Source organism: Betta splendens, chromosome 9, assembly GCF_900634795.4.
Source record: "Betta splendens chromosome 9, fBetSpl5.4, whole genome shotgun sequence".
Lineage (NCBI taxonomy): Eukaryota > Metazoa > Chordata > Actinopteri > Anabantiformes > Osphronemidae > Betta > Betta splendens.
In genome coordinates, this window is record NC_040889.2 from 12,212,502 (window position 1) to 12,236,310 (window position 23,809).

General features: G+C 49.3%; 1 protein-coding gene across 12 annotated transcripts in view; it reads right to left on the reverse strand.

Moving 5' to 3' along the window:
• Nucleotides 1-23,809, reverse strand: part of syt1a (synaptotagmin Ia) — a 106,206-nt gene that overhangs the window by 26,548 nt on the left and 55,849 nt on the right. For 7 of the 12 annotated variants that reach the window (XM_055512149.1, XM_029162965.3, XM_055512148.1 and 4 more), the window contains one exon: nt 21,838-21,928. The exons of the other annotated variants lie outside the window; for them this stretch is intronic. The gene's annotated coding sequence lies outside the window, so the exon portion shown is untranslated. The remainder of the gene's footprint in view (nt 1-21,837; nt 21,929-23,809) is intronic. 12 annotated transcript variants of the gene reach the window in all.

Genomic DNA, 23,809 nt, shown 5'->3' on the forward strand with positions numbered 1-23,809 from the left:
CCGAGGAGAGGGGGAACACAGGCTTTCACTCAATGTTTCCAAGAGAGCTTGTGTCAGATGTTGGAACATGAATACAAACATATTCCACCTTGCTTGTGTAATCCACAGCGAGCATGAAAAGGCTGCAATTATCCGTGAGGACTGGCAGGCAGGGGTTCACAGCTTCAGGTAAATACCAGCATGCCACTAAATTAGAAACCTTTCACACATACAGACATACGTCGACATCGCTTCCTTGGGCTGATGCTGCTCACTCTTTGTACAGAATGTCAAATGGGAGACAAGTAGAAGGCAGCGGCGTGTGGAGGACCACCCACGGAGTGTGTTGTGCCTCTCGCATCAGGACTCGCAGGCTCAAACGTTAATTCAGCCCATATTTGCAGCGTAATGACTACTTGGCCGGTGGAGCTTAAGATGGCAGCCCTCGTATTCCAGCATCACCGCCGTGTGCAGCTCCGCACAGCGGGCGGACACTCGAGGAGCCCAGCGGATCCAGGCTTATTTATCGTCACGTGGAAGCTGAGAGCAGCGGTGACCTTTTCCTCTTCGAGGGCTGTCGATGTTATGTAATCACGCTGCGTCTCCATTGTCGCGCCGCCGCGCCAACGTGTGGCCTGTCGTTAATGCAACCTACTTGCAGCCGAGCTTTAAAGCGCGGTTTGGCACAAAATGTCTGCACTTCTGTCCCCCTCATCGCGCTGCAGCGCATCCCTTCCACTCCAATGATAAAACGTCACACTGGATGTGTTGTGTCGTAGCTACTGAGCTCAGAAGTTCAGAAGAGACGCGCTTTCGGGGACGCTGATCGAAGCTGCGCTCAGCGTTGGCGGTCGTCCCCACCTGCAGCAGACGGCGGGATGCGGTGAAACGCTTGTTCCCATTTCCTTTTTTTACCCCAGGTATCTCTTTGGAGGTGTGCTGCTCAGGTGTAAAGCCCCAACCCAATTACAGGGCGGCCAGATGGCCCAGCAGGTCCCCGGCCACAGCGGCGGCGCTGGCGCCTCCTCACCTCGCTCTCCATCCCTCTCTTTTGCTCTCTCTCCCCTTAACTAAGTGGGTCAGCTCCCCTGCTCTCCGTCTCCTCCATCGCGCTTTCATGTTTTCTCTCCTAGTCCTCCTCGGCCCCCAGTGGACTATCATTTCCCCAAAGCGTGCAGCAGCAGTAATATTAACAAAACCGCTTCCAGAATCCAAATAGGAGGAAACACAAGGGCTGGAATTGTCTGTCCTCCTGAGTCCAGCGTTGGACAGTGGGCCACGAGCCTCCGCCTGGGTACAGCCTCATCGCTCAGTGTTTCAAGTCAAGCTGTTTGAGGACGTCACAAACCTGCCAAAATCCACCTGACCCAGAACTATTACCCTCCATTTTGTGATAGAGCCACAGACTCCAGCAGATGTGTGAAAACAGGACACACCGACGTCCTCCTGCCAATATTACGATTGCTGTTTGATCGGCTTTGGTGAAGTAATCAGCCAGTAAATCATGAATTAAAGCTACTTTAACCAGGAATTATATCCCAGTTAGAACATGATGACATTACAGTTGTTGCACATCGGCCTAATTCAAACCAGCTGACTACATGCACAGACCACAGGGGCACGCTCCCGTGATGGAGGCTCTAATCCAGGCGTGATCACAGTTCAGCCCTGGAGTTCCTGCTGTTCCAGCGCTGCTCAAGTAGAAGCTGTGTGACTGGTTTATAGATCTGGATAAACTAAGCACCACAGCAAGGACACTTGTTTGGACCCAAAGGAGGGTTAACAGTGTAATTAGGATAAATGACAGGAAAAATGAAGCAAATTAAAGCCTTTGCATAAAAGCTGCTGCATGAAACAATTAACACAAATTTATTGAACTGGGGGATTTGGGCTCATGCATTTGTGTTATTCAAGTGATTCCAGTCTTTATAGTCCATTTCATTATGCTCGTGATACGACTCATCCTCGTGGTATCACTGTTGCTGTTGTCAAGGCAGCCACTCAGTCGTCGCTGGCACGAAGCTCACCATGTTTGTACATGTGTAGAGATCCGCTGGTTTCTGAGCTCATGAGGGCTTGAAATATAAAAATACAGCGAATGCACAGAGTTTTGGCTTTAATCTTTTTCTAAAGTAATTTAGGAGGACGCATTATTAGAAGCATTTGTTCGTTATCGTTAGATAGTTCAAAAGTAATAAACTAAGACTGTGCTCAAAACCAGCTTCCTTTGTGCACGTACAGGGAACTAATGAGTCTGTGGGGTCATTCTAGTATGAAACACTACTCATGCATGAATCTGCACCTTGGATGAATTCCAGTTCCCTCCTTCGCTCTCTTTTCCTCATCTTTTTTCAAAATGTGAAAAATCACCAGTCGACCAGCAGCGAAGCAGCTGCTGCCGCGAACCAGAGGATGAACGAACAGTTCTTAAGTCGTCACAAATCAAATATTCGGCCGTTTTGGCAGAAAGTGACAGATAAAGGCCCAGAACACGGCTGTGCTGATGTTTGAGCAGCCACCTAAACTTTGAACTGGCACATTAATTACAGGGTGTCAGTCAAGTATCAGCGCAATCTGCCGGGCACTCATTTGCTGGAGGCGTCGCACACACACGCACACACAGGTGTATAATAAGCCACGTACAGTACATGACTGTCAGGTGAGCTGCCTGCAGCGAGCGGCGATAAGGCGAGGCTGAGAAGGCCCCGCGGACACTTCCCCTTGTCCAGTGCTGCCTCTTTACTCACCTGAAGCCAATCTCAGGGGGTAATGGAACTGGAAAAAGTTATTAACCCCGCTTTGCAGCGAGGGCAGGACAGCTCTATTAAGCCAGTGCACAAAGATTCCCACATTTTCAATTACTGCCTCCAAAGCGCTGAGCAAAGTTAGAAGAAGCCGCCTTGTTGTCTGCCAAGGAGACGGACTGGGGCCCAGATCCCAGCAGGCCTTATCGTCCGCCCGCCGCACATCTGACACGCGTCCCGTTGTTTGTGGACGTGTTCAGTCTATTCATGTGACAAACGCTGCGAGGAGACACGCCCCGCGAAAATTGGCCTAGAAAATAGTGCTGAGGGACGCGAGCGCTGGCATTCACAGCCGAAGCCGGACCTGTCTTTGAAAGCGATCAAATCATCTAACCGGACCTGGGTGGGGAACGTGAAGCAGCTAGAAAAGGCGCGTGGCACATTTAGTCAGCCTGGTGCTGGTTGCGTGCTGAGCTGGCTGGGAGGCTGCGGGGGGCAGCTGGGGGGCGGGTGGAGGCCCGGGCCAACAGCAATGCCTGGGGTGTCGTGTCCGTTTGAATCAGCCTGACGATGGAGCGGAGCCGAGAGGCCGCGGTGCGACGCCCCACAGGTGAGTCACGCAGACAAAAGGAGGGTATGTGCTCAAGCAGCGCCTGCCTCCAGGGACGTCTGCCCGGCAACCGCTGGTTGGTTCCTGCGAGAGGCCCGCCGTGACCTGCGGGAGCGGTCAGAGGGACGCTGACCGCTGGAGCAGGGCAGCAGGTTAGAGCGGAGCTTCAGAACCAGCAGATGAAGATCATCCTCCTGCTTTGTAAAACTCCAGCAACCTTCGGGTCAGATTTTTACGCATCCTGCGTTTGAGTGACTTTCTGTGACGCTCCGGAGCAAATCTGCTTGACACAGGCCTGACACAGAAGTCACAACTGTCCCTTCTGCTTTCAGAAACACATGTCATGCATCTGAATGCTGATGGCAATGCATCACATATACAATATACAACAGAGCAGTCCCCGGCCTCAGCAGAGCAGCTTTAGAGGAATCTGATCTTCATCGGTTTAGCGTTCTCATCGTTTACTGGACACATCTGGACTGAGTCGTGACTGGGACAGGCCTTGCTGTCACTGATAAACAGCTGTTTATCTGTTTGACCTTTGACCTTGCACCATTTCGCCACATCCACCACTGTTTCTCAAGGACAAGCAGGAGCCTGCATTTCAAACAACCATCCACAAGCAAATACAGGTTGTGCGTGTTGAAAAATGGCCCACTTCTCCATACATTTGCTAAAAATACGACAAACCAAGATAAGAAGGATCTGAGACGGAACATCTAAACAAATGCCTTGCAGCTGAGTGGATTCAGCCTCCACCCTCCTGCTTCTCCTCCTCTGCTGCTGCTCCACGCCTCCCGCAGGGCTCAGCTCAACGCACCACAACTGACACAGCTTATCAAGGCAAATTATCAGCAGGGAATTATTGCAGAAATTGGAGGCTTTGCAAAGAGCAGTGTTTGGTTCCAGGGTGCCTCCGTACGAGGACGGGTCGCCTTCGTGTGTGAATCCAAACAAAGTGTTGGTTCCTGCAGAAGCCCAGGTTTGCAGGAATGAGCGTCTTTGTCGTCCCCCCCTCATTCATCGTCGGCTGTCATTTTCCACGCTTCCCGTTTCCAGAGGACACGTCCCCAGAGTTGACGGCCCTTCAAGTGCTCTTTCCATCCGTCCACTTGGCAGCTGACCTTTCCCCACTGTTTAGAATGTGGCTTGTGTGCTGTTTACTGATGCCGCAGCTTTGATTTGGCCCTCGGAGCCTAAGCGCATCACATGCAAATGAGAATGAGCAGGTTCCACTTGTGCATTCTGCATCTGAGGCGAACACATTTCCCGTTCTGGCTGATTTGTTACTTTTCAGAGGTGGATGTCTCTGACTTTAGAGAGGTTTCAAGCCACGGGGCTAAATGAATGTGAATTCCAGGTCAGCTAGCATCCAGTGCAACACCCACGCCTTGAATCTATTTCCTCGTGAGTCACGGGACGTTTCAACGCACTTTTTTTTACATGCGCACACGCTGACAGGCTGCTAATCCGCCGTGCCGTGGATGTGATGCAAGAGCGCGATTAGAAGGTGACAAATAATTCAAGTTTACAAACAGCAGTCGCCGATCTGCCATTTCACGCAGATGCGAAGGCGATGCAATGCTTCACACGCTGAACCTGTCTGTTCCCTTAATTCTCCTGCTTCTCCCTTCTTCCCTTGTCCGTCCATTAGACGGCTGCTGGGCACCCTTTCATCTGCATCCAGACTCCACCAACGCACTGTTTGCCTGCTCATGCTCAACCACATCGATAATTACCACAAAATCAGAATTAAGCCGTGCTCGTTTCTGCAGCAGGAGGAATGAAATAACAACATCAGACGCACCTGATGAACATCCAGAGAAAGGCAGCTTAACCCTTTTAACGAGTAGCCGAGAGCCTGCAGCATCAAAGACGCTATCGCCCTCCATGTGTTTTCTAATTTATTAAAGTAGAGTGAGCCGTCGTATCAGATCTCACTGGCACTATCATTTACTAGCACAGCCTCCCTAAATCATACTCCACGGTGTCACGGTGGCTTGAGAAGTGAGACTGAACCCATCGACAGTGGTGGCAGCTTGATAGATAACGCTGGGACGGTGACATTGAAATAAACAGGCATTGTGACCAACGATGCCTCAGCTTATCGTGTGCCATCAGCCGACCGTGACGCCGCTTCAGCGTGAGTTTAGGTTTCTTGCATTTGGAAGCAGCTTGTTGTTATCACCACGACCCCAGGTTGTGAAAAGGTCCAGTGGTGGAAAGACAGAGCCAGAAGGTAAAAAGGCAGAGGAGACGAATACGCCTGACATACATTTACTTCTCTCTAGCGCTTCGATAGAACTGATTATAATAAGTCATACGTGGGTTTTAGCAACAGAAGCAAACATATTGAGCACGCTGCGTTGCGTAGATAGGCCAACTCGATAACATCAGAGAGATTCCTTTTGCTGTGAGCATCAAGTCTGCAGATTGGGATCAGATGCAGACGGTCCCTGGAACTGGGATAAACCAAAGGCTCTTAGGCCTCACAGTGGTGGTGCAGTGAAGCATTAGGACAAACAGTCGAGAAGAGAGGCAGTAAGTGGCCACAGAGGAGAAGCCCTGACTTTACAAACCCCGCTTTTATGTGCTATGATGATATATTTACTTGAGAAATGACCTGAAGCAACGACTCGCTCTAATGAGACTGTCAGTGTCTGATGCTCCGCCTCATCGGTTCCTCCCACTCATGCATTCGTCGAGCTCGTTCCCGACGCAGCTTCATAATCACCATGATCCTCGTACTGGCAGACAGAGCTCCAAGCCCCAACATCTGCCGCAACGGTACCTCCAGGCAGCGACAGAGGAGCCCGTCCTCCACCTCCCACAGTCCAAGTGCTAATTATCACTTGTGACTGTGGCCAAGCCGTCACTGGAAGCGCCGCGCTGCCACATCCTCGTCACGCCCCGCTCAACTTCAGGCACCAAACGCTCCCGTGATTAAAATAAATGACATCTGTGGGTGTGCATGTTATTGGAAGGCAAGCATGCTGCTAATCATTTGGTAAATGAATTAGCATTTTAAATGAATTCTGCGTCGATCCCTGTAAACTCGCCCGTGTTTCCGGACGCAGCCACGGAGGCTCGGTTCTTTGGGACAGGCTACTTCATGCTGTCAGGCCTCTCCTCCCTGATCTGATTATCGCGGCTCAGATGAAGCTCGACTCAGGAGCACGGGTCGCTGATCTCGCCGTGCCCTTGTAAGTGTCCCACTGTACACAGGCCTGAGGGAGCAAGGTTGCGAATCTGAAGCTCGGTTTTAGGACCACATCGGCCTCTCTTTCACTTCTTTTGCTGTTTTCAGTTTGTATGTTTGATCTTTAGGGGGGTGATCATTTCATTATCTGAATGAGTGAACGTGGTGCATGATTATGTTTCTAATCACAGTCACAGTGTGAGTCTGTGCGATTACATAAGCGCAGAAGGCTGCAGTTTAATTAGATAAGTTAAAGATGGGAGGAAGTGCCGTCCTGTTATGTCCCTAATAAAAGGTGCCCGCTTGCTCTACTGTAGCAGAAGCTGCTGTAGGGCTTTGAGCACAATGTCTGGAATTTCACAAGAATAATGAAGCAAGTTGGGCGTCTCTAGGGGAAGTGTCTGTCTGTCCAAACCAGCCCTTCTGAATGTGCTTCGGTTCTTCTGGGGTTTCTAGTGTATTTCACTGCTAATTAGCAGCGGGACTGAAAAGTGTGGATATAACCAACGACATGACTATGACGCTATCTCCAGAGTAGAAATGTAACTCGCGTTGATCCAACAGCTCAGTGTGGGACGTCTGGGCGGGGAGGAGGGTGACCTCCACCGGAGGCAAACAGAGCTGCAGACGCAGACAGGGCTGCTGGAGTTTAATGAAAGACTGGGAAAGGCGGACAGAAGAGAAGAGAGGAGCCTGGTGTCTCCTCCTCACTCTGAGGTCACATCCTTCAAGGCTGACGCTGGACTTGTTCAGGCTGAAGGCGGGCCTGGCTCGCTCGCTCGCTCGCTCGCTCGCTGAAACGTGCCTCCGAGAGCAATTAGGAGGCCAATTACTGTGGTCTTCTGGAGGACGGCGTGTCAGGACTCGCCGGTTCCAGGGCGGAATCCTTTCTGACGTCTGACCCAGCAACGGCGCTTCAGCCACTGTGTTGTGAAAGTGAAGGAGCACAGCTGGCGACTGAAACTAACTCAGCGCAAACGGACACGTACCGATGCTCGCACCAACACTAGGCCGCGCTGAATAGATGAATTCTGAGCTAACGAAGCTCAGGCAGGAGCAGCCGCGTGTCTGAAAGTGTTTACCGCCCTGTCAGCTTTGGCCTGATTTCTCTAAATGTCTTATTAAACTCAGATACTTGGAAATTTAAATGAGCTTTTTAATTAACTAAGCATGAGTGCCATTTGGTAATTTCAATTATGAGGAGTGACAATATGAAGCGGGATGGGCTGCTGTGATAATTCTTATTTTTGGTAAACAGCAGGAGATTTGGGAGGTGGAGCTGGATCCCAGTGAGACGTCTCCACAGAGAGCCAGTCTGGCACCAGCAGAATGCCAGGCGGCCTCCGCTGGGCACCGGCGAGCAGTTGTGTCATTCAACTGCGGCCCAATCTGATCAGACAGAGAAGAGGCCCGCGGACCGCTGCCGCACAGAGCCAAAACCCAGAGCCCAGCGGAGGTCAGAGCACACAGAAGCATGCTGTCCAAATCCTCCCTGCTGCTCCCCATCTGACGCGGCTCCAGGAAGAGGCTGGCCAGAGCAGCCTTTCAAAAACCCTCAGAGACACAGAGCACCGCTGACGAGCCCCACAATGCACTAGTACTACTGGTCCCTGACAACAATAACTAATAGCTATTACTAATACTTAGTGACACTGTGGTAGCAGGGGTCACTGGATCTGCTCACACCTGCTGTAATGAGCCCATTCAGCTCAGGTGTGAAGTGAAACCAACCTGCAGGATAATTTTGTCTCCAATCAACTTCTGTCAGGCTGAAGCTAATTGGATGCCATCCAGTCCCATCATCAGTGGCAAAGCTGTTCACGGATGCTAGTTATTATGGTTATTATTGTACTGTGTTGCTGTGAGGAAGCAAACTGATGTTGATGTGTTGTTACATAACCTTCGCTTAGTTTCTTAGTTCGAGCCAAAACATTAAAGAAAGTCTTATTTGACGTCTGTGGCCTTTGCTCTCACTGCTTCCACCGTCAGCTGATCTGCATCACTTTCTCTCAGCTTTCAGTGACATCTACAGATTCTGTACACTATGAGTGAGCTGGGCTCTGTTATCAGCAGCTTTTTGAGTTTCATGAATCTCCCACACTCGTAACCTCGATTGACTGAGTGCAGTTAAACGCCAAGAACATTACATCAACTTTAACGTCTCCCTGCAGTAATGAGCAGTAAAAGCTGGGAGACCAACATTTACAGAGCTTTTAAGAGGCACAAGTGTTATAGCTGTAGAAAAAAAAACTCGTTGGTAAATGAAAATCCAATATTTCCATTCTAACATTTACCCCCATTTTTGTCTGATTCCTGACTGCAGTTTGAAACTCCCTCTGCCACGCTCTGAATCCCAGGGTACACTCATCCTTTGTCCTCTCCACACTGTCTGTGTGCAGCCAGATGGTGCACTGCTTATTACCGCAGCTCTCAGCGTGATTGGACCTGCCCCGGTCCACCAGGGGGACCAACATGCTGTAAGTGTGGGCCTGGCTCCTCCAACCACGTCCCTGTGACCTTGGAGTGGGTGCGGCCCCCTGGGAGCATGTGGAATGAACAGCGTGAGGCTTGGTGGGAGCCGGGCATACAAACAGTCTATTACCATCCGTAATGTTAGCTCTCTGCTGTGCCTGTCCACAACCCGCATGGCTCTAGCATCTTCTTTCATTTTATCCTGCCAGAGAGAGGGAATCTCCTCCCGGTGCCGGTGCAATCTGGCCGAAGAGGAAGAGATCAGAGCACATGGCTGAGGGGACTGGCTGGCTCCAGGCGGATCTGAAATTGGTCTATTACGTGGCCCGGTTCAGGATCGGGGCAGGAGGAAGTTGCAGGGCCAAAGACTTTCTTCTGTCTCTGCCCTTTGTAGTTTGGATTATATACTATATGTTAGCGAAAACACTGGGACCTCTGGGCATCTAAGAAGTGGAAGGAAAGAGGCAGAGAACCTCAGACGTTAACTCCAGTGTGCAGCTGGTTGATCGAGCATCAGATCCATCTTATAAAAGTCTCCAAATTTCACCATGTAGGACAATATTGCTTTAATCAGTTGAACCCGCTTCAGTTCAATATCTGGAGAAGTGAAAACAAGAGGAGAGCGAGTATTATTAGCTCAAATCGAATATAGGAAATTGCTGATGATAGTACATTCAGGCAGACTAGCCTTGATTATGGAGATGGATCACCTCCTATATCAGCAAATATGCCTCGGATTATTCCAGTAAAAGCACAGCAGCTGCAGAATGAAAGACTTTCACACTCGCTGAACCACAACAGAGCAGCCAGGATAAAGTCTAATCAGACACACACCAAACCGATGCGCTCTTCAAGGTATTATCCAGGAACAAAAGAGTTGGAGCTGATATGAGGCAAGCGCAGGCTTGGTAACGCTGAGGACCACACAATCAGGCAGCATTGTCGCTGGAGTGGGACCCTCTCCTGCCTGATCATTAGGTGAAATGGAGATGTCGCTGGAGAGCGCGCCGTGTTATTTGCTGCGAGTCGCCAGCATTTCACTAATTTCCAAAAAAGCTTCACGGTATATTTTCGCCGCTGCTATGTAATTACGTTGAAACGCTAAAAGTCACGCTGTTCCTACACAGAGTTGTTGCAATTTACCTGAATACTAACAGACAGACAGAAAGCTCATTGTTGATTCTGAGCTCCAACTTAGACGAGCCGGCGACCTTGGAAACAAAGAGCAGATCAACATGGAGGTCAAGCACTCAACTCTGGGACTGTCTGCTAAAATTATAGGGGCCATTCTGTATAATGGCTGCAGCGAGGTAAACAGAATTAATCAAGATTACTGGACAGGAGAGAGGAAGGTTGGGACTCAGCATTAATCGTGAGCCTTAGCGCTGCTCAGATAAATAGGTGATTTATAGAAGCCATTAATAGTGAGGGGCAGCCCACACATCTCATTACACAACTTAGATTGTTCGTAGTTGGTGAGGAGGCTGCAGCTTCACAGCTATGAATGAGAGCATTCAATCATAAGAAGCACTTTACATGAAAGGTCAACCTGATACAAGTCACAAACACGCCAACAGAGCATTAGCATGGAAATGTACAAAAAGGGGAGCTGCTTAAAGTCACACTGCCTCAGAATATCCACCCCCATATTTGAGCGTGTTTATTGTCTTCAGCCATCTGCAGCTGATAACCCTTGACTGAGCAAGCTGTTCCTTATCCCACGAGGAAGCCTGGAGAAGGCGCCGCACTCGCTCAGAGAGGAGCTCCACCGCGAGAAGGAAGCAGTGTCTGCGATGCACAAATGTGTGCGAGGGCGCGAGGAGGAGCGGCTCCGTCGACCTCGTGTCGTCATAAGGACGACGCTGCTGCGCTGCGGTGACTCACTGCTCACATTTTTTCCCAACAAAGTGACAAAACCGGCGGCTGAACTCGCGACCTTGTGCGACTCAACGCAAACTTTCTGAAAGTATCGCGGTGGGAAAAACCTGCAGGAAACCGTCTGAGGGATCGATTTTCAAGAAGGGAGCAGCCAGAGAGAAGCGGCAAAACAGAGTGTGACACCGCTCAGCTCTAAATGTGTTCCTGTGACATTTAAGGGAATTAGGTGGTGTTAGGAAAAATGACAAGCGCTTTGTCTCAGTTAAAGAGCTTAGCCAAGACACAGAGAACAATTTTGTGTAGCTCTGACACAAACACTGAAGCAAAATGTAGCTCGTCTGGTGGCACTGGAGTGCAGCACTTGTGTGATGACACGAAGAAGAAGATGGGAACATTCAGCACCAATGGCTTTTATAATAAGCTAAGAGAGAGAAGCAGGGAAACTTTCAGAGATCCTGATCAGCGGCTGCGTCTCCGGTTCATCCTCCATCTCCTCCACACATCTCCTGCTTCCTCCGAGAATCCCCCTCAAACGGCCCTGATTGTGACCTTCAGCTGTGGGCCAACACTCCAGACTGATCGGGTCCAGGCAAACCAACTGCCAGCCCCACTTCGCCTGCTGTCAGGTGTTGACAACCTGCGTAAACATGGAGTGAGAATCCCGCCCACCTGAGGGGCAGAAGCCGGAACGGATGATCTGACCAGTCACTCAGCTGAGGAGCGGCTGAATCTGGGACTTTAAAGGGACGATTACATCCAGGGGGTTTCTGCTTGCTCCTCACATTGCAGCCAAAGCAGTGCTAGCATCACCAAGGCCCCCAGCAGCCACAGGGAACAACATTTAATATGAACTGTTACAATTTTTATGAAGTCTGTTTGTAGTAGTGCAAACACTAATCTTTATGCAAATCAACTGAATCCGCAGCAAAGAGCAGGCGTGCTGTTAATGACTAACACAGGAATGATTGGTCTTTTAGCCATCAGTCATGCTATTAGGCGCTGCCATTATGAATCAGCCGCACGGCCTGTGATTGGACACTAATGCTTGTTGGGCTGATTGGTCCCTGCTGTTCGCTGGGGAGCCGTCCAGACCCGAATCAATGAGCACTTTTTTAAAAGACGATAATAGATGTGAAGCAGTTAGGTCAATGTGAACGAAGTCACTCCACCCAGCACCCTAATCGCTTGAGAGGAGACGTCCCAGTCTGGACTCCTCCAGAAAGTAAGACATCTGCAAACATAAATGATGTAACCGCACACGTCAGAGTCAGAGTCAGAGTCACACACACACACACACACACACACACACACACACACACACACACACACACACACACACACACACACACACACACACACACACACACACACACACACACACACACACACACACAGTAAACAAGGCAACAAACGCTGCCCTCCAGGCATTTTGCCGTCAGTACACAGAAAAACTTCATTACTGTAATACTGCGTCTGGAGGGAGCCTGGGCAGAAGCTGCTCTTCTCCAAATGTCTGGCCTAAATGCAGAAAGCGACACCACTAACCTCCAGCAGAGGTTCCAGATGAGGCTCCTGGTTTAAAAGCCCAAACGCGCTCAGAAGCTGGTGGTCCAGAGGCTTTTCCTCAGACACAGAACAGGTCTGCGTCTCCTCACCAGCGCTTTTTTCCTCCATCCTGACATGATCCTATTTTGAATGGTTCTGGTAATAAGGTCATTTGTCTTCTGCGAAGGAGAGTGAATCTATAGTTGTCATATTCTGAGCTGGAGATAAGACTTCATACAATCAACCCTCTTTTTCCCGCAGCTTGAGTGGAAGATAAAAGACACTGTATAGAAACTGTTTCTGGAAACAAAAGGATGCTGGTAAACCTGCTGAACCCAACACATTATTCACTTAGTAACTGTCTGATGAGCTCTAATCATCTTTCTGCACAGTTCATGGAAAACTTGTAATCAAACGTGTGCCTGTGCCGCATTGTCTCACATCTGTGTTTGTTTCTCACGCAGCTCTCTGTCAGGATGAAGGGACGGCTGTGTTTTCAAACCGAATCTGTTCTGTTTGAGTTGCAGTGTCAACTAATTATCAACTGAAGATCACCCATCATGTTTACAGCTTCATATTTCCTGAGCTACACTGGATGCACACCTGGGTACAAGCATGAAACACAAACAGCCTCCCTGCTCATCCACCAGCGTGTAATAAGAGGCAGGCCAGTCAATAACGCTACTCTTCCTCTAATACTGAAGTGCACATGTCAAAAACAAAATTGATTGTTCAGCCACTGTTGCTAACACCTCCTCTATCGCTCTCATTTAGTAAATGGCTCAGCTCCCCTGCCGCGCTATAGGTGCTGTAGTTATGAATAGACTCACCCAGGTCCGACCTTGCAGGCGGGCGCGGCTACAAAGCATTTCTGCACTCGGCCGTCTGTCGTCACACAGTCTGATTCCTCGCCGCACGCTCCTGTTATAATTTTCTTGGATCAGGCAGGAATGAGTGTTTTCACAGCTATAGTGGGAATCCGATTATCATACAGGGATCGCGGTCGCCATGGAAACGGAAGACGGTGAACGGTGTGTGCGTGGTGTTAAGCCGTCCTTTACACATACTGGAGCTCTGGGAATTAGTGTGAAAATTCTGCTCCCTTAAAATAAAGATGTGAAATTCCACCTTTCTTAATAAGCAAACTGCCAAACAACACGTGATGGGATTATTTTCAAAGCTTGGATCTTTAGCCCAGCTTCATAAAACATCCATACCATCACACGAGTTACAACATCTAATACTAAAGGACGCCGATGAACAGTCAGTATCACGGCAGGTTCATTCATCTTATGTCCACGACTGTAAAACAGAGTTTGAGTATTTAAGGATTGAGTAGAAGCGTGTGTGGCTTTTAATGGGCTCTGCTGTCACTCCATGTGAATATCTTCTCATGCCAGTAACAGCGTGTCAACCATTTTCCTGTCTACTTATGTTGCACTATGCCCATCAATGAAAGCGCAGGCTGAAACAGCTGTTGTAGAGCAGACTCAACCCAAAGCGGGTCCCTTTTACCAGTTTATCACTAATTTAGCCAACATGTTCTATTAATACACAGCTTTGGCCCACATTAGACAATATAGGCACAGCTGCAAGCACAGTAAGCTACAAGACCACACACACGTACTGTATAGGCAGTGTTTGTGTGGCTAAAACCTGCAGGTCTGGCGGACGTTGGCAGATGAAGGCGTCCACGTTAGTGGGACGAAGACGAGTCATCCACAAAGACAGACACAGGGGTCCCCTCCAGGGGAGGACAGCCATCTGCAGGCCTGCTGCTAAACAGAGTCCACACTAGTCCACAGTACCGTTCTGATTCCTTTTGTCAATCCTAATCTGTGGCTTGAGCATCAATTAGACCCCATCAGGCATCTAATCAGACTTTGCCTGAGAACCAGTTTAGATTCTGGCTCCATCTTGCCTGAGCTTCTTCTAACCACCTGGACTGGGGGGAAAATGCAGTTATGATAAGCCATCCATTCACGCCCTGCCATCCATCAGCGGCGCAGAGACAATCAAACCGGAGCGAAAGACCTCAACACGACGCTTTTAATCATTAGAGGGCTGAATTTCTAGGTCACTCGCTCGCTGCAGTGTGATAATGTGCCATGTGTGGAAGCGCTGCTCAGGGTCGACCCTCGAGCCTCAACCGCACCCGCCCGCTCATCACAACAGCTTCCGACGCCGTCTTAAGTACAACATGCAATATGTCTGAGCACACAGCAAAAGACATGCGTGCTGTCGAACACACATCACGCCGGCACAAAAGACAGGGCGGCTCAGATACGCTGCAAGTGCTCTAATAGCGCACACAGACATGATAGGATGTTTACTGGGGACAAACACACGGGCCGGTTGAATGCAATCAATAGAGCAATCGATACAACGGCGGCTTGTGACCATTAAAAGCCGGGGATTTTAAGAGCGGAACGACCTGACAAGGAAGGTCCTTGACCAGATCGTGGTTTCCTGAAGGAGCCAGAGCTGATCAAAACAAGGGCGACGCGAGTCTCAGAGCAAATATCATGATGTATTTAGTGAAGCATGTGATTTTCAGTCCGCTGCCACGTTTAGCATCGTAACGTAGAGAAGGAAGCATGACCTGTGCAGACACTGGCCGTCAGCCCAGTTGCTTTTAGGAGGAACATACCTCCAGGGCATAAGTCAGCTCACTAAAAGCTCTTAAACCTCCAACCGGCCACTTGCTGCTTCTCGCCGTCCAACGAAACAAAGAATAACAGCCGACGCTACATCTACTTTCCAACCAGTCATTGTGACGCATTTCTCCACCTTCAGCGTGGACAGATGCACATTTAAATAATGGTTTGCCAAACGATGCTGATCTCATCTACTACATGTTCAGATTGAAGGGACTATTTTTAGACGTGGATTATGAACATTTGGTGCAGGAGTGTTTACAGTAACAACATGTGGCCTCAGCTAAGTGCCTCCCATAAGGAATGAGGCAATCTGCTTGCTTTTTAGGCATAACATTAAGAGCAATTCATCATGTTTTTAATTAGGAAAATATAATTAAGCGCTGGCGAAGACAGAAGCTGGTTTTCGAACAGTAAAACGTGCTTTAATATTTCTTAGAGCTGTTTTCAGACATTCAATCAAATCAAAACTGCATAAACCCAAAGAAGATGGGACTAGTGAATGTTTGGCTTTTTGTCTGATTAAGACTAATTAATTACAAATACAATTTTTTTTTTTACAAATACAAGTAATAAAGCAGCTTTACCTAAGTTCCTTCAGGGGTTGAGCTCTGACCACACGGTGACTATTATAATCATAGAACATTCAGTGAATGTTAGACTCAAGTCACCATAATCCAGCATCTTGCTCGGTGCATCTTGGGTAATTTGTTTCTCCTGAGGGTTCATCATATGAGAAGCCAGAGATTATTTATACTGACAGTCATGGCATAGGAGGAGGAGAGAGAGGAGGGGGCTGGCTTTGGCAACGGCAGCACAACAGACTTCTGAATAGATTCTTCAGCAACGATGATGCAAAGCAGTAACGTGGTTAACGCAGACACAAACCATTGGGGGGTGGTAAGCGCCATGCTGCTAGTCTTCTCACCCATGTTGTTGTTAATTCGGCTTCAAATGCTCAGAAACACAGCATTTCCCCGTAAATCCCATCTTTTATAGTGACGGAGCTCAACATGCTGCTGTGATTGCTGTCTCTCCACCATCTGATGTAAATGCAGGATGAGTATTCCTGTAGCATCTAAGACGTCACCGTCGGCTCCCTCGAAACATGGTGGTTTCATAAAGCCCATCGCAGTGTGTATGTGTGCCTTTGGGTCTGGGGTGTTCTTCTCCAACCTACTCGCTGCATTTTAACAGGCTTTTCAGACCTGGATTGTGAGCAAGTCCTTACCAAATGAATGCAGGAGAAGGTGCATTTACATTCGCATAGAAGCCTCTTCTCTCCACTCCACAGGAGGAGGGAGGAATTCAAAAGCTCTGAAATGCATCTACCATGCCCCCCCTCCTCCACCAACCTGCTTCAAACTTGCAATCATGAAGACGTGAATCGCTCTTTTGCACATGAATATGCCCCATTTGCATGAGTGTGGGTCATGTCAGTGCCATGCAGCTGTGCACCGGTTGTGGCACATCTGTAATGGGATCTGCTGCTCCTGCACTGGGCCTCAGAGATGGGCGGGCTGATAGCACGCTCTCAAGGGGACATCTAAGATCAGTGATTATCCTCCATTTACTGCAGGCTGCGCTTCTTCAGGGCATGTCCATGCACAGGTTTGGAGAAAAAGCCTGATCTGACGATAACCTCTCGGCTCTTCCCTTCTGTGGCGGCCTTTTAACATCATAGATCCTTTAATTGCAGGTAAACCAGGATTGACTGGATGGATACAGAGATGGTACAGTAACGCCACTGACCCTTGAAAAGGGACCTGCTGGAAATTCAGACAGAATGTTTTGTTGTCGTTTCCCTGGCTGAAGGTTGAAAATCAAAGGCTTTAATCACCAGCAGCCAAGAGAAAAGAAGGCGAGATGAGGCGAGTGGTCAGTTAACACATGAAAAGACTAAAAAGGAACACGTGAGGTGCTTCTTTTCTTCAGTTTGTATGAAGTATAAGCAGGTTATCTTGGCTGCTGTGCTCAAACCCTGGAGACATCTCAGCATCAGGGGTTGGGTATTACGATAAATAATCTCAACATTTAGCAAATGTCAGATCCAAGTCACCATAATCCAGCATCTTGCTCGGTGCATATTGGGTAATTTGTTTCTCCTGAGGGTTCATCATATGAGAAGCCAGAGATTATTTATACTGACAGTCATGGCATAGGAGGAGGAGAGAGAGGAGGGGGCTGTGTTCCACAACAGGAGGACTCCACTTGTGCTAATAGAGGATATTTTTTCAGAGGGGGTCTTTAAAAGAAATCACCTGGTTAACACGAGCCTGACATTAACAATTTAACCTTCTCCATGGAATAAGGAAAAGGACCAAGGACACAACTGAACCAGATGGAGCAAACTGATAAATGCCAGCGAATGGAAACAAGAAAAGAAACTGCATCTGGGGGTAAACTGTAGCTGTGGGAGCGTTTTGTGACCGCTTTCTTCAGTGGTTTGAGGGTGTGAAGGGACAGAGGCCTGGTCAACTGGTGGTAAACTCCTCCGTCCCTGCATTGTGAACAGGAAACGCAGATCAAAGAGCAGCGGCAGCGCAGGTGACGAGGAACAAGAGGCTGCATGATTTATGGCGAGGAAATTATTTATCTGAACCAGAATAAATGATCTCAGATCTGTTCATCGCCGCATCAAGAGAGCTGATTAATATGTTAGAGCGATGCTGCTCGGGACGTTCTATTTTCTTTGCAGCAACCTGTGCTCTGCCAGTTCTTGGGAAAATGAAGCACTTTCTTGTTGCTGTCACCTTTGCCCACTTCCCTCTCTGTAAATAGAGGTCTCGGGCGGATACGCAGCCTCGTGTGAAGTCGGAGATGTGGTGATAAAACGCAGCTCCTCTGTGCTGCTCAGATCGCTCATCTAGCACGTCGCTTACACAGCTCGGTGACAGGCACGACAGCTGCAGCACACACAGGCACGCACACACACACACACACGTATACTCACACACACACACACACACACACGTATACTCACACACACACACACACACACACACACACACACACACACATACACACACGTATACTCACACACACACACACACGTATACTCACACACACACACACACACACACACACACACACACACACACACACACACACACACACACACACACACACACACACACACACACACACACACACGGAAAAGACGTCCGGGCTGCAACCCCAGCGTCGCCTCCACTTCCTCATCCCTGCCTTCACTTCACAGCCAGTACCTCCACCACCGTGACGTCAAACGGCCAATCTCTCCACCGACAGGAGGCTAAAAAGCAGCAGGCTCTGTCATGAGGTCAAAAGACAAAACCACACGAGTGAACTGTCTGTTTGAAATGAGAAAATTAACCTGTGAGGCGCCAGGGCCCTGTCTGACCTGTCACACGCCTGCAGTCATCAGCTCTGCTGCCACAGTGGGACACTTCCCAGTTTATTAGTCTCAGGCTAACACACATCCTACACATCCGAGACCAGGAAATCTCATAGGAGAGAAAAAAAGACACGACCACACTTCGGTTCTACAGCAGAAAAGGAGCGAAGGAACAAACGAACGGCTCCCGGTTCGTAACCGCAATGAGCTGAACAGTCACAGAGACAGACACGTCGCCTCTTCTCCGAAATGTGTTATTAACACACCAGTGCGAACCACTTAACTCATGCCTATTCAATTATGCTAATGCACACATATACAAATGACCTGGGTAAGTTATTAGCTGTCTCAATTAGGGGAAATGTGTATCGGGGAGCAGAAGTGCGAGAGAGAGCTTATAAGAGAAGAGGAGACGAGTGACGGGTGGTTTGTCGGAGAGGGGAGGGGGGTCCTCAGGACTCAGAAATACAGTATGAAGCAAGGGGCTAAATCACAGTCACGCTGAGCTGGTGCATGCATGTCAGTGTGGACATGCATCGTGGGGTCAAAGCACGACCAGAGGAGGCTCATATCCACGTGCAGCGACGCGTCTTGGTCTCTACGTTTACCAGAGCAGTCGACGATAAGCTTTCATTTAACAGCACCGACCTGCTTTGAAGTCAGATTTCACACCGTTCAACTCTGTTCCCTGCGGTATGGAAATGAGATCTAATTAATTCACAAAACCAGGTGATGTGCAACCAGCCCTGGTTGTTTTAGAAACGTCACTGCAGCAGTGCATGTAGTAAACTTTACATCACACAATCAATCACAGCAGTGATTTAAAGCGCTTGGTGACAGGACACGTCGTCCGAAATCAGCGAGGATCAACACAGAGCGTCACCGCGATAAGTGGTGGGAAATGAAGCACGTAGTTATGAGAGAGTGGCTTCTCATGGCCCGACGTGGAAACGCTGACGGAGCAAATCGGAGGTTGTGATCTTAGTCAACAAGAAAACAGACTCAAGCCGCAGCAGACGCTAGACCAACCCACAGGAGTGAAGAGCTGCTTTCACTGAATAGAACGCTATTATCATTATGACAACGTTACAACTCCTTGCTACACACATTCCACTTTCTCTAATTTAGGCTGCTTAAATAATTGTGTTTAGTCATAAAAATACAAAAAGCCAGCGTAGAAGCAGGAAAAGACTGAATGCTCTGGTGCTTTGTAGTAAAAAGACACATCCTGTCTGCACGCTGGCACCAATTTGGCAGCTGCTGTAATTATTCAGCCAGGATACCTGGTCAAGTACTGAGCTGCTGCCTGTAGACTCAACTGACAGTCAGTGCTGGCTCCAGACACAAACAGATTTGGGCTGGTAAACATTCAAACACTGCTGTGCCTTCTGCACCCGAAGCAGAGATCCAAGTATATCACCTAATCAGGTTTCCTCTCAGCCTGCAGTGACGGTTGACGAGCTTCCTGTCCACCTGACCCTGATTCTTTGGACCACGGGCGCTGTCCACCACAGGCAGTGCTGATGCTTCACCCTCTGCTCGTTGCTCTGTACGGGAGCTGTCCTTGGTCCAGGATCAGCACTGCCTGGGCAATGTGGGTCTCCCCACAAGGAAGAAGGTGTAAAAATGTCAGCAGGCAGGGAGCTCCACGCCCAGTTTGCTCCAGAGCCGTCACATCAGCGTCATCTAGAGAGCAGAGTGGGCTCTGAGCCTGAATACATCCCTTGTATGGACGCAACAGAAAATATGGCCTAAATAACCTTGATCTGCTGTACTAGATTCAACGGCCTCACTCGTTTCCTTCTCCACGTCTGCGTTTTACGTCCGCGCATCCAAACGGTGGGACGATGTGTGAGAGCACGGCTGATCCCTGGCTCAGGAGGGGCCGACCCTCCCTGTCTACTCTTCCCCAGAGTAGAGAAGCAGCCAATCAGAGTAGATGAGGCAATGTGTCACAGAGGGAGCGGACTGCATCCAGTGGAGCGAAAGGAACTGCCTGCCGCTCTGGGCGGGGAGGCTGCACGATCCACGGATGGAGTGATGAGGTCAGAACAATTACACACAGCAGTCACACAACAGGGCATCGTGTGAATAAACACTGGCTAAAACTCAGCAGCCTGGATGTCACACGTCCCCGTTCTCCCATTACCCTGCACTCATCCAGCCACCGCACCAGTGCAAGGTTACGTGAAGGTTAGTATGATCAATCCAACTGGAGCAGAGCTTCCTGAACGCTACAGTGCAGCGCTTGTCACTCAAAGCGGGCCGCTGTTGGATAAACAACACAGTGTCAGCGATGCCCACAGACCTTCATTAACTATTGATGCGATGGGAAATCTCACAGCTGCACGCACTTCACAAACACCACGGGACGGACGAGCGCCACACACCAGCTCCTGAGTCGCATGACAACGCCAGTGGACACAAGATTTTCCAAGAAAGGGGATTACGTTGTCATCAGCGTGAATGAAAAGCACCGTCCATCGTGAATCTAACAGTAACAGCGGCATGAATGTGAGTAGCGACTGATTGTCCAGGTCCACTACTGGTTGTACAAATCCATTTTTCATGGCGCCACAAAGGAACTGTGAACGGGAATAGGATTTATTGGACCTTGTAGAAGAATAAAGGATTTGAAAGACGGTGGAGAAATGAATGAAAATGGAACAGAAATCCCAGTGAATCAGGTTTTTGTGTGTGCTTAAGCTTTCACGGCCTGCTCCTGTGCAAGACAATGGACCCAAACAGACACGAGCTATTTGAGGCCCCATAATCTACCAACTATCCAGTCTTTCATGTGTCTAAATGCAAAAGAGAAAACAGAAAAGTGCAAATGTTATGAGGAACAGAGAGGCGCTGTGCCTTCAGCCTGTCCTTGCTAATAGTCTACTGTACGTCAGCGTGCACGGACGGAGGGCGGAGTGTGAGAGGGCAGTTCATTTCAGTTGAATGTGGGATAACAAGGACAGAGGGAGCGATAAGGAATGACAAACGGCAGGAAAGGCAGCAGTGATTCGATTACAGCACAACTTCTCATTACACGACAACGACAGGAGCCGCGTTTATGAAAGCGTCGCTCTGTGTGCGAGCATCTCCACCTGGTCTGAAGCGGTGGGACTCAGCTGTCTTACATGTCACACACTATTTGGATGAGTTACAACTCAGACAGAGACTGTAGTAAAACAAGGTGTGAGTGACAGGACGACTCCTCTGCTCCGTCCAACACCAGCGTGCTTTTATTCAGCGACTAACGGAGAGCGTGTTTGTCACACGCTCACGCGCCTCGTCTCCATTTCACTTCCCATCCGGCTCCGTGTCGCCGTGAAAGCCACACACGCCTTCATTTCCACCTCCAGCCTCACTATTTGCCGTCCTACCTGGCAGCGCGCTCTTGCCTGGCTCCTTCACGCAATCCCAGGAAGGTGCTCGCACAAGTTGTGGTGTCGCCGGCGCCGCTCGCTCGTGGCACTTCAGGAAGCAGGAGGAAAAGGAAAAAGAAGAAGCAGAGGCTGAAAAAGCAAGGTCCCGATTCTCCACGCTGCTCGACGAGCGCTCACAGCCAGTCAGCAGCTCACTGTGCCTCGCTCACTCTCTGCCTCTCTGTCCGTGACACTCGCCTCCTCTCTTCCCGCCCACCTACTCCAGCCCCCTCCCCCAGCTCCGCTCTCTGCTCCCTTCGCTCGCTCCTCTTCTGTCAGACAAAATGCACACGTCCCCTGTATCTGTCAGCGCGCTGTTTTTCTGACATTTCCCCACCCACTCATACCTTCTGCTCCATGAAAACAAATACAAATCGGAGGCACCATCAGATGTAATTTCCAAACACATCAACAAACTTGTTCTTGGCTTATTAAGCATTTCAGGTGATATTTTCTCCTGCTACCCTTGCTAAAGCTTAATTGGATCATGTGGTGTAATTAATGAATAATGTTAATGAGGCATTCATACTGTAAGCGATTACAGTTCAGAGTCCTGCTTCCACATCGTGGCTGCTCATTCACACTTCTTATTATTCTTAATCGTCTCCTCCTCGGTCTCTGCTCGCGTCCCTGTGCTCGATTCCATGCCGTGCACGTCTTCTTCAGGCTGCGAGTCAAGGGCATTCCCAGAGTTGGCGTATGCTAATGCTCTGCCTCGAGGAGCTGCCAGGCACCCCCCCCCCCCAACTCTCAGCTCAACCAGATGTGGCACTCCGCTCTCCCAAGGAGGGGGCAGCACAGACACAGACATTCCGGCAGCGACAGATCTGCCAAGCAGTCGAGTCTCATTTGACCACTCAAGGTACGGAGACGGAGCGCGGACCTGACTTGACTGTGGATGTTCACCAGCGATTTACGGGCACCAAACCAGTCCATATTATTGACACCAGCCCGAATCAGCATAGAGGCTGATCAATAACCACCACACTTGCATGTGCATTCATTCACTGCTGTTGTTTGTTTCATCTCATCGACTCACGACTCAGGTGTAATTACAAGGATTTCTGTTTCACTTGACATCTGCTCAGGTCAGAGCTGAGGATACAGTTCACATGTTTGGTCTGTTTACACAAAGCTCAAATTAAAGCAGCATCTTAACATTATGTTCCCGTCTTCATGCTGTTCAGTCAAACCTGACAAACAAAGGAGCTGCTCACCATCCTGCTGGTGTGTTCATCCTCCCTGCTTCCTGTCTGTCCTCCTAGCCCCAAACACACACACACACACACACACACACACACACACACACACACACACACACACACACACACACACACACACACACACACACACACACACACACACACACACACACACACACACACACACACACACACACCTTACTAACCGGGTCAACCTTCTCCACAGGAAATCCTTGTTTTCTTAGTTTGTGTGTGAACCAGGACTAACCTGAACACATAAACACACAAACCTGCATGTCCACACAGAGTCAGGTTGTGTTTATTTGTGCATCGAGTCTCTGTATAAAGCGTGAAGACCAATAAAGCACAATGATGCACACAGCACCATAAAAGCTAACGGACATTTAAAGCAGAGCTGAGGCAAAGCAAACAGTGAGTCTGTGTTAATGATTGCCAACCTCCACCCTGCCCGGACACGGCACAGCTTGCTCCTCTGTACGTACGCTGCGGTTCGCCGGCTCTGTGCGTCGGTGTGTCAGTGATGTGTGTGTGATGTGTGCATATGGGGGGATCGATTACTGGGTAACATGATGTGGCCGGTTCAGTTTTGTGGCCCAGCAGTCTTATGTTTGGGCCCTAATGAGCAGAGGAAGCAGTGCATCCATGCTGCACAGCGCAGGCCATCCTCTGGAGAGTATCTGCTCTGTCCCAACGAAGTCGGCCCGATG